The sequence below is a fragment of the Aotus nancymaae genome, unplaced genomic scaffold (assembly GCF_030222135.1).
Source record: "Aotus nancymaae isolate 86718 unplaced genomic scaffold, 86718_ANA_hifiasm-v0.15.2.pri h1tg000010l, whole genome shotgun sequence".
NCBI classification, from domain to species: Eukaryota; Metazoa; Chordata; class Mammalia; order Primates; family Aotidae; genus Aotus; species Aotus nancymaae.
This window is the reverse complement of record NW_026988421.1, coordinates 54,956,128-54,969,228: the sequence shown is the minus strand read 5'-3', so window position 1 is coordinate 54,969,228 and position 13,101 is coordinate 54,956,128. Positions and strand designations below refer to the sequence as shown.

General features: G+C 41.3%; 1 pseudogene; it reads right to left on the bottom strand.

Annotated features, from left to right (window-relative positions):
- Positions 1 to 11,259: 11,259 nt before the first annotated feature.
- LOC105712588 (actin, cytoplasmic 1-like) lies at positions 11,260 to 12,332 on the bottom strand (annotated as a pseudogene).
- Positions 12,333 to 13,101: the final 769 nt, after the last annotated feature.

Genomic DNA, 13,101 nt, shown 5'->3' with positions numbered 1-13,101 from the left:
GTATAAAACTACAAGGAGTGCTAGATAAAGATAAGCAGACAGGTTTTGGCGGTGTGGAAAGTGGCGTTTGCCAAGTCAGGTTGGGTGAGCTCTATCCTTTAGACCTGTGCTGGCACAAGTCACATAATTAGAATTAGTCATAATTAAAAAAATTATTTCCTCAGTTATACTAGCCACATTTCAAGTGCTCTATAGCCACATGTGGCTAGGAGCCACCATGCCAGAGAGCACAGACATAGACATTTCCAACATCGCAGGAAGTTTGTTGGATAGCACCTCTATAGACAATGGAGTGCTCAGGAAGGCGATTAAAAAGCGTAGTGATATGACCCAACTGGGGTCTTAGAAACACTGAATTGAAAAGGAAATGAGGTGAAGTCAGGCACGATGGCTCACGCCTGTAACCCTAGCACTTTGGGAGACTGAGGAGGGAGAATTGCTTGAAGCCAGGAGTTAGAGACCAGCCTAGGCAACATAGTGAGACCCTATCTCTACAAAAAGTAAAAAACTTAGCTGGGCATGGTGGTGCATGCCTGTAGTCCCAGCTACTTGGGAAGCTGAGGTAGGAGGATCGCTTGAGCCCAAGAATTTGAGTCTGTAGAGAGCTATGATCACGCCACTACACTCCAGCCTGGGTGACAGAGATCGCATCTCTAAAAAATTTTTAAAAGGAGGAAGTGAGGATCCAGTTGAGAGAAAATGAGTGACAGTGAAAATGGAGAACTGGGTACAATCTAAGACATTTGGAAGGTAGAAGCAATAGTACTTATTACCAATTGATGGATGGAAGGTCGGGGGAGTTAAAAGTAACAGTGCTACTTCATGGCTGGGTGGAGAGTGATAAATGATACAATTCGTGTAAACAGGGAACAGAGGAGGAAGTCTGTTGGACAAAACAGCAAGTTCAAGAGTAGGACATGTTGCAACTGAGGTGCCTACGGGAATTCCATGTGAGCAGACAGTTTAACGCTCAGAAAAGAAGACAGATCTTGCAAAGACTTTAGTATATAAATACATTGACCATACAAAATTACAGTAACTAACATGGATGTAAGTCTATATGCCCGACACGGTTCCCAGTGCTTCACATGTACTTTAGTTCATGTCATCTTCTCTATGACTGCATGAGGTAGGATTTACTGTCATTAACCCCAATTTATAGTTCAAGGAAACTGAGGCACAAAGAGGTTATATAATCTACCCAAGTTCACGCCAGTGAGGGATGGAGTCAGGATTTAAACTGAAACATATTCGCCTAACCAAAAATCCAGACAGAGGGTGCTGTGACAGGCCATAGAGGAAGGATTTGAATATGTATGCGAAAAATCCCACAAAATTTTCAAATTAAGTCACATTTAACTGCATAACAAAAATAACTTTTACAGAAAAAGCAGAGTAGAATAAGTTGAAACTGATTAGAAAATTTAGAACACGTGACCGTTGTTTACGCAGTGTAGCATTGGGGAAGCCATGGAAGTCAATGTGCTTGCCTGAGAAGAATGAGAGGATGGTGAGGAAAGAGGGCCCCAGCGCAGAATCCTGGAGAACACTGATATTCAAGGAGGGGTGAACGTAGAGAGCTCAGCCAACGAGGCTATGAACTAGAAGGAAGTGACTTGCCTGAAGCTAAGGAAGAAAACATCTGGTAAAGAGAAACGGTTGGTGGGAAGAGTTCAGATATAATAAAGCCTGAAAACATTTCCAGTGACTTTCCCGAGCCGGCGTTTGTTGTTGGCTTTTTTCAGAACAGCTTCTACAGTACAGAAGGTGCTGGAGCCAGAAGACAGTGGGCTGGGAAGTGCATAGGTGAAGAGTGGCTGAGCTCGGTGGCTCATGCTTGTAATCCCAGCACTTTGGGAGGTTGAGGTGGGGGGGTCGCCTGAGGTCAGGAGTTTGAGACCATCCTTACCAATATGGTGAAACCCCGTCTCTACTAAAGATACACAAAATTAGCTAGCCGTGGTGGCATGCACCTGTAATCCCAGCTACTCAGGAGGCTGAAGCAGGAGAATCCCTTGAAGTCGGGAGGTGGAGGTTTTAGTGAGCTGAGATCATGCCACTGCACTGCAGCCTGGGTGACAGTGTGAGACTCTGTCTCAAAAAACAAAAAAGAAGAGTATAGACACATCTCCCAGATTCAGCTGTGAGGAGAAAGGAGGATAGAATTTTGGCATAGCATTTTTTTAAAACAATTTTTTTTTTTTTGAGATAGGGTTTCACTTTGTTGCCTAGGCTGGAGTCTGGTGGCCCCATTAAGGTTCATTGTGTCCTTGACCTCTCCAAGATCAGGTGATCCTCCCACCTCAGACTGGGACTATAGGCATGTATTACAATGGGTTTCGCCATATTGCCCAGCCTGGTCTTGAACTCCTGAGCTCAAGCAATTCTCCCACTTCAGCCTCCCAAAGTGCTGGGATTACAGGCTTGAGCCATTGTGCCCAGCCGTAGTCTTAAACATTAGATGTGTGAATGGAAAAGGGCCATTCCATTTCTCTCAGGAAATGGGCACTGGAATTCCTGTAGACGAGACCACAGCTTTTCTCAGAAAACAGCTTCATAGCAGTTCAAATGCTTGAACAAAGATTTCATTAAAACCGTGGAGTCTTAAACTTGAATGAAGGTCCAGGCAATGTGTAATTACTGTATGTTCAGTGTTTATGCTTTGACTAGTGAGAAATGACAAGGGAGATCCATGGTGTATCAATTCGGCATTTTGCTGAGGTAGGAATTTTAACCATGTGCATGCTGAGGCTGCTGAGCTGGCATCTGCCCCTTCTCTGGTTCATGAGCCTAGCAGATGGCTCAGCATCCGCTCCTACCCTGATGTCACATGAAGTCTTTAACAGTGTTGTTTCATAGTAAAAAAAAAACGGCCACCAAATGGGAGAGAAAACTCAAAAGAGTAGTTTTCTTGTAGTAGATAGGTGGCATCCAGATAACATATGTGTTGAAATGCAAATAGATTTAGGAGAGAGCCAGGAACCCAAACCTATTTTCGTGATTTTGACCTTCTGGAAGTTATGGGAATGTATCCCGCATAGATCAAATAAGTAGGATGACCACACATCCTAGGTTGCTTGGGATATTCCTAATTGACTCCTGTTGACCTGGTAAAATATCTAATAGTGTCTCCTTTTATTCTCCAAAATAGTCCTGGTTTGTCTGATAGATCATAAGGTCATCATATATGAATACAATGAATTCAATCAGATTATGGGGAAGGAGGGAGGGCTGGACAGAGTGTAACCAGGAAGGTTTCATAGCTGTGGCCTTGAACAACAGAGATTCCAATTAAGGGAGAGAGAGGGAAAGAAGGCATTCCTGACTGGGGATGATGAAAGCACCGAAGAGGCGCTTGCCTCACAGAAAGCAGAGACGTTGAGTTCTCTCTCAAAGCACACTCCTGTACAAACCCACCAAACCTGAAGTAGTTAAAATGAGAAGTGGAAGGCAGCCATCTTCCATGAGATCCACTGCCATATTTTTGGCTGTCCAGTTCTGAGGATTTGAAAAGTGTTGGTTAATACTTGCACATTTTTATTAACTTGATTTCCATAGAGAATACTACCAGGCAGTTATTTTGCATCATGATAGCAGCAAAAATGTCTTCTTCAACCAGTTCTTAGATTCTAATGTTTTAGAAGTTGTGGGAATTATAGCTCCCCTACTAGCTAAAGAGGGGTTTGGATAGAGGAGATAAACTTAATTTAAAGCATAAAGTGTTTGAAGGTTTCCTCCCCATTGTAATTATTAGGATTATATTTAATATGTATGTAACAGATATTCACATCTTGAAGGGAGAAACCAACTCCCTTTGCATAAGGTAAAAATACTGCAAATATTTCATTATGTCAGTTATTTATTCTTTCTAAAATCCCAGCAGTATCATTTTCCTCAAAATTAATCCTGATTATCACTGAAGGTTCTTTACTTACTTGATTCCCGACTGCTTGGGCGCACTTTTCTGTTTGTTTATTTTGTCTTTGTGTATGTGAGGGTTTAGATACATGTACACATTTCAATCCTTTTTGGATAATGAGGATTTGCAAGATCACACGAAAAATTACTATAACAAATGTGAGTATGTGTGGGAAACTGGATCTAGACCTGTAGTGCAATGAAGACCTAAAAATCTGTTTACACTAAAGTAACACTGGAGTAAAAAGAGACTCAATTCTATCATGTCTAGAAAGTCTGATTTTCTTTTAATTTCCATGATATATTGGTATTGTTAACCCACATATGTGAACAGTAGAGACACTGCTGAGAGCCTGCACATAGGACCTCAATTCTATTTGGAATGACAATTTGCCTGACCTTAAAAAAAAACAAAAACCTACATTTCCCCGATTTCCTTGTAAGTGAAAGGAGTAGCCACGTGGCCTCATTCTGGCCAGAGACATAAGGGAAAGCCACCTAATGAGACATCCAGGAAAAGCTATTGTTTTCTTGTTGAAGGAGATATACTCAGCTAGTGAACATTTTTGACCTTTGCCCTTCCCTTTCTTCCTGCCTGGACTGCAGATGTGATGGCAGAGTTGGGGCTGCCATCTTGCACCATGAAGCAACAAGCATGAAGACCTTACAGTGGAATTTCTGTTGCATGAGAAAGAGAAACCTTTAAGTAAACTTCAAGCCACTATTTTTTAAGTATTGCATTATGGAGAGCCAAACCTATTCTGTAATTGACTAATTCCTGATTGATTAATCAGGGAATGACCCAATTTTAGTACTATTATATCCCTGTCATTCCTTCTTCTTTGAAAAACATTCTTAGCATCTGAGGGCAGTTGTGATGAGTCAGTATGAATGAAGTTTTTCAAATGGTGACTGAGAGTAAATGTTGGTTCCCCCTACAGAAAGTGGGTGCAAGATACTTTTTTTCCAAGGGAAAAAGGATAGGCCTTCTGTAAGTCTTAGCTCTAGGTGATAGAGCTACAGTTGCCTTTTACAGAAATGTACTTGAGAGGCAGTGTAAAAGGCTCATTACACTTCATGTGATGTGTGCGTATCCTTATCTCATTGTGCTGAACTTCAGTGAATAAAACTTGGTTTATTACAGAATATGCAAAGGTATTGGTGGGAGCCACACACAGCACAAGATCATGGACCATGGACAGTAAACCAAATTAGAAATATTTATGGAGCACTGCTTGTGGGTAGGGCTCAGTGTTGGTCCTGTGATTGGAGATAGTTTTTGTCATCAAATAGGACCTGTAGCTTTATGGGGTTTTGAATGAAAGGGAGACAGCCATGGGAATATTTATTGGGTTACATGTACACTACAGCTGAAAAGAGTAAAGGCAGCTCTACGTGGCCTTTGCCCAAGAGAGACTCACAAATTCATAAGACAGTTTATATTTTTTTAGCTAAACATTTGAAAAAAGAAGTAATTGTGAATTTCAGGAAAAACAAAAATGTTTCAAGAATGTAATTAATCATAGCATACTACTATGATCATAGTAAACTAGCAGCAAACAGTATTTACTTAGTCATAATAGCCAAAATACTCAAAATGGATCGACCCTCAAATTAGGAGGTAACTAATTGAATGGAGAATGAAAGAGGTGAAGGGTATTTGAGAGAGCTAATATCTTCCTCTGCTATAAGAAGTTGGTAGATAATGTTTAAAGCTGATAAATCAAGTGGTAGCAGTGTATTTGTATGATGTAAAGATTTGGGGTGAATTAGAAGAAAAAAATCACTCAGAGATGCTGTGGTGTTATGAGGGTGGGATGGGAAAGGCGAGGAACTGCTCTTTTTAGTGAAACATTTTAGACTATTCGACTTTTGAACTTTGATACATTTTAAGCTAAAACATTAATTAAAAATTATGTTTTGGACAGAACAAAAAAAGGGATTGAAGAGTGAAAGATCAAGAGGGAATGATTCCTTGGGAGCGGCAGTTGACAAAGCAAATTACAGAATATACTCAGTGAGAATCAGATGAAACACGGGAGATAAAAGGCTCCGGACCAAGAGGTCCCAGCGAAGCATTCAGAGGAGAAAGGCTGCAACCAGGAAGTCCACACACTCACAGCTGCTTCCAGGCCCCGGTGCTCACCCAGTAACAAAGCCACTTCTGTCTGGGAAAACCACAGCAAGGCGAGGCAGGGAGCAGAAAGCCTTTAATTGGGGTGGTCAACTAGCGGCCCTGTGAACTCCAAATGCCTCCAGCAGGCTGGGGCACGCTTTTTCTTTCCTTTCCTCTGTGCCCACCCATTGATGGCCTCGCTCTCCAGGGCTTCTCAACAGGCATTGTTGGTCTTTTGGCTTCTCCCCTGCTCTGGGTCCCGAGCCATCTTTCCGCCTTTTTCCTGTTCCACCCTGAGCCTGCTATAGGCCGGTATCCTGTGTTCTCAGCTCACCCTCTCTCCATCAAGATGTTTCTAACCAAGTTTCACCTTCTCAGACCTCACCAGGTGACTGGGCATCTAATCTAATAATCCAGTAATAAAATCAGTGGTAACTAAAGGCTGATAGCCAAATATGTTAACCCTTTCTATGAACATTTCCAGTTTGGTAGTGGCCTGTGGACCTTCAACTCAGAGGAATTATTTATCTGGGAAAGCTGGGCAGTCAGTGTCCAGAGATTAGGGACTTTTGGGTTGGACAATCCCTGGCTCCCCTGAAATTGCTCAATGAAAGAACCTTCCTAGCATAATTGAGCCAGCCTCAAGGTCCCCAGTTAAAGCTTTTTGGTATTGATCCAGCCCCACGTTGATCTCATCTCCCTCTGCACTGAAAGAATCAATCTATTCTGCACTATTTTGTGCTTGTTTATTGGTAAGTTTTCCTAAGACAGGTTGCATGTGTGTCCTTTTTCTTCCTAAACTGGTCTGTGATCTTCTTGAGGGCTGGTGTCCCGTTGTCAAATGACAACTTCCTTTATTATCTACACATGTCCCCTTTGACAAGTTTTGGGGCCTTGACTCAGAACCCTTTGGCTAAGAAACCTGCAATAGGCATGAGATGAAGCGCTGATGGGAAAGAAGGTATCAGTCTGTGCCTGAGAAAGAGAGCGAGAGAGGACGGAGGCAGGGTAAAGAGGCCAAGCACCTTTGTCAGCGCTCAGCAAGAGCAGGTTTCTCTGGAGTGGAGAGCACACTGGGTTTCTGGGAGGGCAGGTACTCACGTGGAATTTTGGGGACTTAGTGTTTTTAAAACGTTCTTCTTTGCTTATACTGCCCAAGCTGGGTTCATAAGAGGGCAAAGTACTGGGAAATGACCCATTGGACCTGTAATTCTCAAAATCTCACGACATGCTGTTAGGACACTGTAGACAAATCCACCTAAATAGTTTCTGACCTGTGTCTCATGTTGATTGGTGATTTCAAATGCCAGAGAGGGTGAAGGAAGAACGCGGGTATAAAGGTGGTTATTTACCTGTAAGGAGGAGCTCTCAGTGAAGTAGAAACAGCTAGTAATGGCAGATATAGAAATGACATTAGAGATTAAAAAATAAAAACTAAAAATAGACATTATTATATTTTAAAATATAAAAACATGAAATGTGCTTTTATTATTTAAAGTACAGATAAACAAAAAGAAGGAAATAAAAACACCCATGTTAAAGAGTGAAATTTAAAGGGGTAAGAAACATGTTACACTTTTCAGATCTTTGTATTTTAGGATACACATGTGTACACATATATAATATATACTATATACACACACATTTTAGAACATAAATGAGATCGTATAATGCATATTGTTATAGAATTTGCTTTTCTACTTAGTACATTATTATCAGCATCTTTCCCTGCCAATAAATTTTCATTTACTCTTTCATTTCTAAAGCTTGAAGAGGATGTCATTGTATAGATGTGCAAAATTAACCAAATCTTTACTTTTTTTTTTTTGAGTCAGAGTTTTGCTCTGTCACCCGGGCTGGAGTGCAGTAGCATGATCTCGGCTCACTGCAACCTCTACCTCCCAGGTTCAAGAGATTCTCCTGCCTCAGCCTCCTGAGTAGCTGGCACTACAGGCATGCACCACCACACCCAGCTAATTTTTGTATTTTTAGTAGAGACAGGGTTTCGCCATGTTGGCCAGGCTGGTGTTGAACTCCTGGCCTCAAGTGATCCACCTGCCTCGGCCTTCCAAAGTGCTGGGATTACAGGCGTGAGCCACAGTGCCCAGCTTTTTTTTTTTTTTTTTTAAGACAGGATCTTTCTCTGTCTTCCATGCTGGAGTTAAGTGTTATAATCATAGTTCACTGAAGCCTCAAACTCCTGGGCTCAAGCAATCCTCCTGCCTTAGCCTCCTGAGTAGCTCGGACTAGAGGTACATGCCACCTGGGTAATTAAAAAAAAATTTTTTTTTTAAAGATAGAGTCTTGTTATGTTGCCCAGGCTAGTCTTTTTTTTTTTTTTTTTTTTTTTGAGACAGAGTCTTGCTCTGTCTCGCCCAGGCGAGAGTGCAGTGGCACAATCTTGGCTCACTGCAGCCTCCTCCTCCCAAGTTCAAGTGATTCTCCTGTCTCAGCCTCCCAAGTAGCTGGTACTACAAGCATGTGCCACCACATCCAGCTAATTTTGTATTTTTATAAAGATAGGGTTTCACCATGTTGGCCAGGCTGGTCTCGAACTCCTGACCCCAGGTGATTTGCCTACCTTGGCCTCCCAAAGTGCTGGAATTACAAGTGTAAGCCACCGTGCCTGCCTGATCTCTACTGTTGAATTGTTTCTAGTTTGTCATTGTTAAAAGCAATGAAATTATTACATTATTGAAATTTAGAGTGTTTACTATTATATATGCTAAATATTATGCTCTTTAGTTTTTTTGTTGCTATTCAAAGTCATCAAGACACTTTTAGCTCCTGTTGGTAGGCAAGGCATGGGCCAAAAGAACTAAAGATAAAGAAGCAGCTGGATTTAATCTGCAAGCAGCTGAACTGATGCTGTGAAAAGGGCTTGGGCTGCCTATCAGTAAAAGAACAATAAACAAAGATGTAAGAAAAAGTAACTGATTTTACTAATTTAACAAATGTAAAGACACTTGGATTTTTAAAAACTGTCTTTATTTTCAGTCTATTTCACAGTTTTTAAAGAAGATGTAACCAATTCTTGATATTCTAAAAATAGAAACCACAGGTGAGTATATAAATGTTTTCTCATTCCTTTTTACTTCTGCAGTGGAAGCCTGAACACCGTATCTGTTATTGCAATTACCTCCTAATCCTCCAAGTGGCAGCTTCCAGAGAAGCAAGCAATGGCAGTGAGAAAAACTTTAAAACCTCTAAAACTTAAGCTGAAATTTAAATTTATTTTAAAAGATTAGCAACAAAAAACATGCATCAGTTGTTTTCGACCTAGATACAGTCCAAGAAGCTCTACAATCGCACTGTGTAAAATAGTCGCCACCGGCCACAGGTGACTGTTGAGCATTTGAAATGTGAGCAGGACAACTAAAGAACTGAATTTTTAATATTATTTACTTTTAGTTAATTTATATTTAAAAAGTGAAGCAGCATATTTTCCTGTAATGAACTATGATTTGGGTAGGACTACATTTCACTTTAACCATTGCAGCTTCAGATATTATGTTGTCATGCATGTTTTGGGTGTCTGTGTTGTTTCTAACGTTACACATAAACACACAGTTGAGTAGGTGGGATTCAGTTCAAATTATTATTTTCTATGCATTGATGTGACACAAGAATGTGTTTATTTGAATACTGCCTGCAGGCAGCATGACTTAAAGTGATACTCATATTAATTGAAATACTTAGTATTTCAATTAAACTTTTTTTTTTCTTTTCTTTTCTTTTCTTTCTTTCTTTCTTTTTTTTTGAAATGGAGTTTCACTCTTGTTACCCAGGCTTGAGTGCAATGGTGCAATCTTGGCTCACTGCAACCTCCACCTCCCAGGTTCAAGCGATTCTCCTGCCTCAGCCTCCCGAGTACTGGGATTACTGGCATGTGCCACCATGCCCGGCTAATTTTGTATTTTTAGTAGAGATGGGGTTTCTTCATGTTGGTCAGGCTGGTCTCGAACTCCCGACCTCAGGTGATCCTCCCGTCTCAGCCTCCCAAAAGTGCTGGGATTACAGGCATGAGTCATCACACCCGGCCTAATTAAACTTTTTTTCCTACTTAAAAATGAATATGAATGAATTTTAGATTTAAAATGAAGGCATGCTACTAATGGAGAATCAAATGGAGATGTAGACGTTGTACAACAGTAAAGAAAACAAGAGGCTGAAAGAAGGTATGTTGCCAGTTTCACAGTGAGTGGCAATTGCAATTTGCTGTGGCAGAGCTGTTTGTTGTATCATTCTTCCCTAAGACAATAAAGTGGACAATATTAAGACACATTTTCAGCAAATACATACTGAATTTTGGTAAGAAGTTTCCTCTAAACAGTAAAATAGTTGATAAGAGAAGTCATCTGAAATTAGAATTAAATGTCCAGTTAAATATTTTACACACACACACACACACACACACACACACACCATTTAGCTGGAAAAATGGTAAAATAAATTATGAGTTTAGTTATGGAAATTGTTAGTAAATTATGAGGCTAAAGAGTAAAACACGTATTTTACACAAGTAAAAGATTTTGTGAATAAAAACTAAAAAATTAAAAAATAAATCATCAAACAATTGCCTGAACATGAACTTTCAACAATATAAATGATCAGGTGATTCAAAATTTGAAAAATTACAAGTACTTTTTTTTTTTTTAAGGTGTGCACTTTTATTCAACTGGTCTCAAGTCAGTGTACAGGTAAGCCCTGGCTGCCTCCGCCACTCCCAGGGAGACCAAAAGCCTTCATACATCTCAAGCTGGGGGACAAAAAAGGGGGCCACAAAGGCTGATCATTCAAAATAAAACAAAATAAAAAAGTACTACAGTGAAGATAAAAAATTTTTTGCATTTCATAATTTACATGAAAGCAATGCTATCACCTCCCCTGTGTGGACTCGGAAGAGGACTAGACCATTCTCCTTAGACAGAAGTGGGTGGCTTTTAGGAGGACAAGGGACTTCCTATAACAATGCATTTCACAATATTTGGAATGACTATTAAAAAAAGTACAATGTACAATCAAAGTCTTCGGCCACATTGTAGAACTTTAGGGGACTGCTGTCACCTTCACCGTTCAGTTTTTAAATCCTGAGTCAAGCCAAAAAACAAACAAACAAACGAACCCCAAACCAAAACAAGTAAAGCCATGCCAATCTCATTTTGTTTTCTGCACAAGTTAGGTTTTGTCAAGAAAGGGTGTAAAGCAACTAAATCACAGTCTGCCTAGAAGCATTTGCGGTGGATGATGGAGGGGCCGGACTCATCATACTCCTGCTTGCTGATACACATTTACTGGAGAAGCCGCCAGTCCGCACAGAGTATTTGCTCTCAGGAGAAGCAATGATCTTGATCTTCATTGTGCTGGGTGCCAGGGCGGGAATCTCCTGCATCCTGTCAGCGATTCCAGGGTACATGATGGTGCTTCCAGAGAGTGCTGTGTTGGCGTATAGATCTTTATAGATGTCCACATCACACTTCATGATGGAGTTGAAGGTAGTTTCATGGATGCCATAGGATTTCACGCCCAGGAAGGAAGACTGGAAGGGCGCCTGGGGCAGCGGAACCGTTCGTTGCCAAAGGGGATGACCTGGCTGTTGGGCAGCTCCTAGCTCTTCTCCAGGGAGGAGCTGGAGGCTGCCATCACCTCCTGCTCGAAGTCCAGGATGACGTAGCACAACTTCTCCTTGATGTCATGCATGATTTCCCATTTGGCAGTGGTGGTGAAGCTGTAGCCCGTGCTCAGTGAGGATCTTCATAAGGTAGTCTAGTCAGGTCCCGGTCAGCCAGGTCCAGATGCAGGATGGTGTGGAGGAGGGCACAGCCCTCGTAGATGGGCACAGTGTGGGTGACCCCATCACCGGAGTCCATCACGATGCCGGTGGTACAGCCAGAGTTGTACCGGGACAGCACAGCCTGGATGGCCCACGTACATGGCTGGGATGTTGAAGGTCTCAAACATGATCTGGATCATCTTCTCGAGGAGTTCAGGGGGCCCTCGGTCAGCAGCACTGGGTACTCCTCAGGAACCACACGCAGCTTGTTGTAGGTGTGGTGCCAGATCTTTTCCATGTTGTCCCAGCTGGTGACAATGCCGTGCTGGATAGGGTACTTCAGGGTCAGGATGTCTATCTTGCTCTGAGCCTCGTTGCCCACATAGGAGTCCTTTTGACTCATGCCCACCATCACACCTTGGTGCCTGCGGCGCCCCACAGTGAAGGGGAAGACCCCCCTGACGCCGGCCTTGCACATGCCAGAGCCGTTTTGTTGACGATGAGCGCGGCGATATCATCATCCATGGTGAGCTGGCAGCAGGTGTGGACAGGCAGCAGAGCAGCAAGGGGGAGGCTCTGTGCTCGCTGGGTGGACGCAGTCTCCGTGGTCAAAATTACAAGTACTTCTCTTTAGCTTCAGATGCTGTGCAACATAAGAGACACTATCCAATTAATTTCTTCAGGTATATTTTGTCTCAATGGGCTTCCACATTTCAAAGAAATGTTGTAAACTTGTGGCTTAATATTAAACTCATGATGTCATAATATCTGAGTCTTCTACATTTGTCAAAGTGTTCAAGCTAGAATTAAAAGAAAAATATTTTTTATAATGATAGATGATGCTCCAACTGTGTTACGTTGAAATTGAATTTATTGGAATTTTAAAATAAGTGACTGATATTTCCCTTATATGATATATATTGAAGATATTTGTGCTGCTTGTTGGTACAGACTGTATGAAAGTGTTATGATATAGTTGTTAACATCCTTTTCCATGTATGTGAAAATGCTATTAATGATTGGCAGTCTATGGAACTGTTGAAAGAAACAGAAGACAATGAATTGAATGATGAATTGAATGATCTTGTGTTCTTTGGCAATGCTCATTGGTTGAGCTGTGGAAGAGCTTTTCAGATTCACTGTATTGTCAGTTGCAATTTTCCAGAAATAAAAAGATTGTTTACCAAACATCCAATTATTAAAGATAAAAGTGGCAGTGTGAGTTACATTTTCTCACTGATATCACACTGCGTATGAATGTGCTAAGTTTGAAGTTCCAAGGAAAGGGAAAACT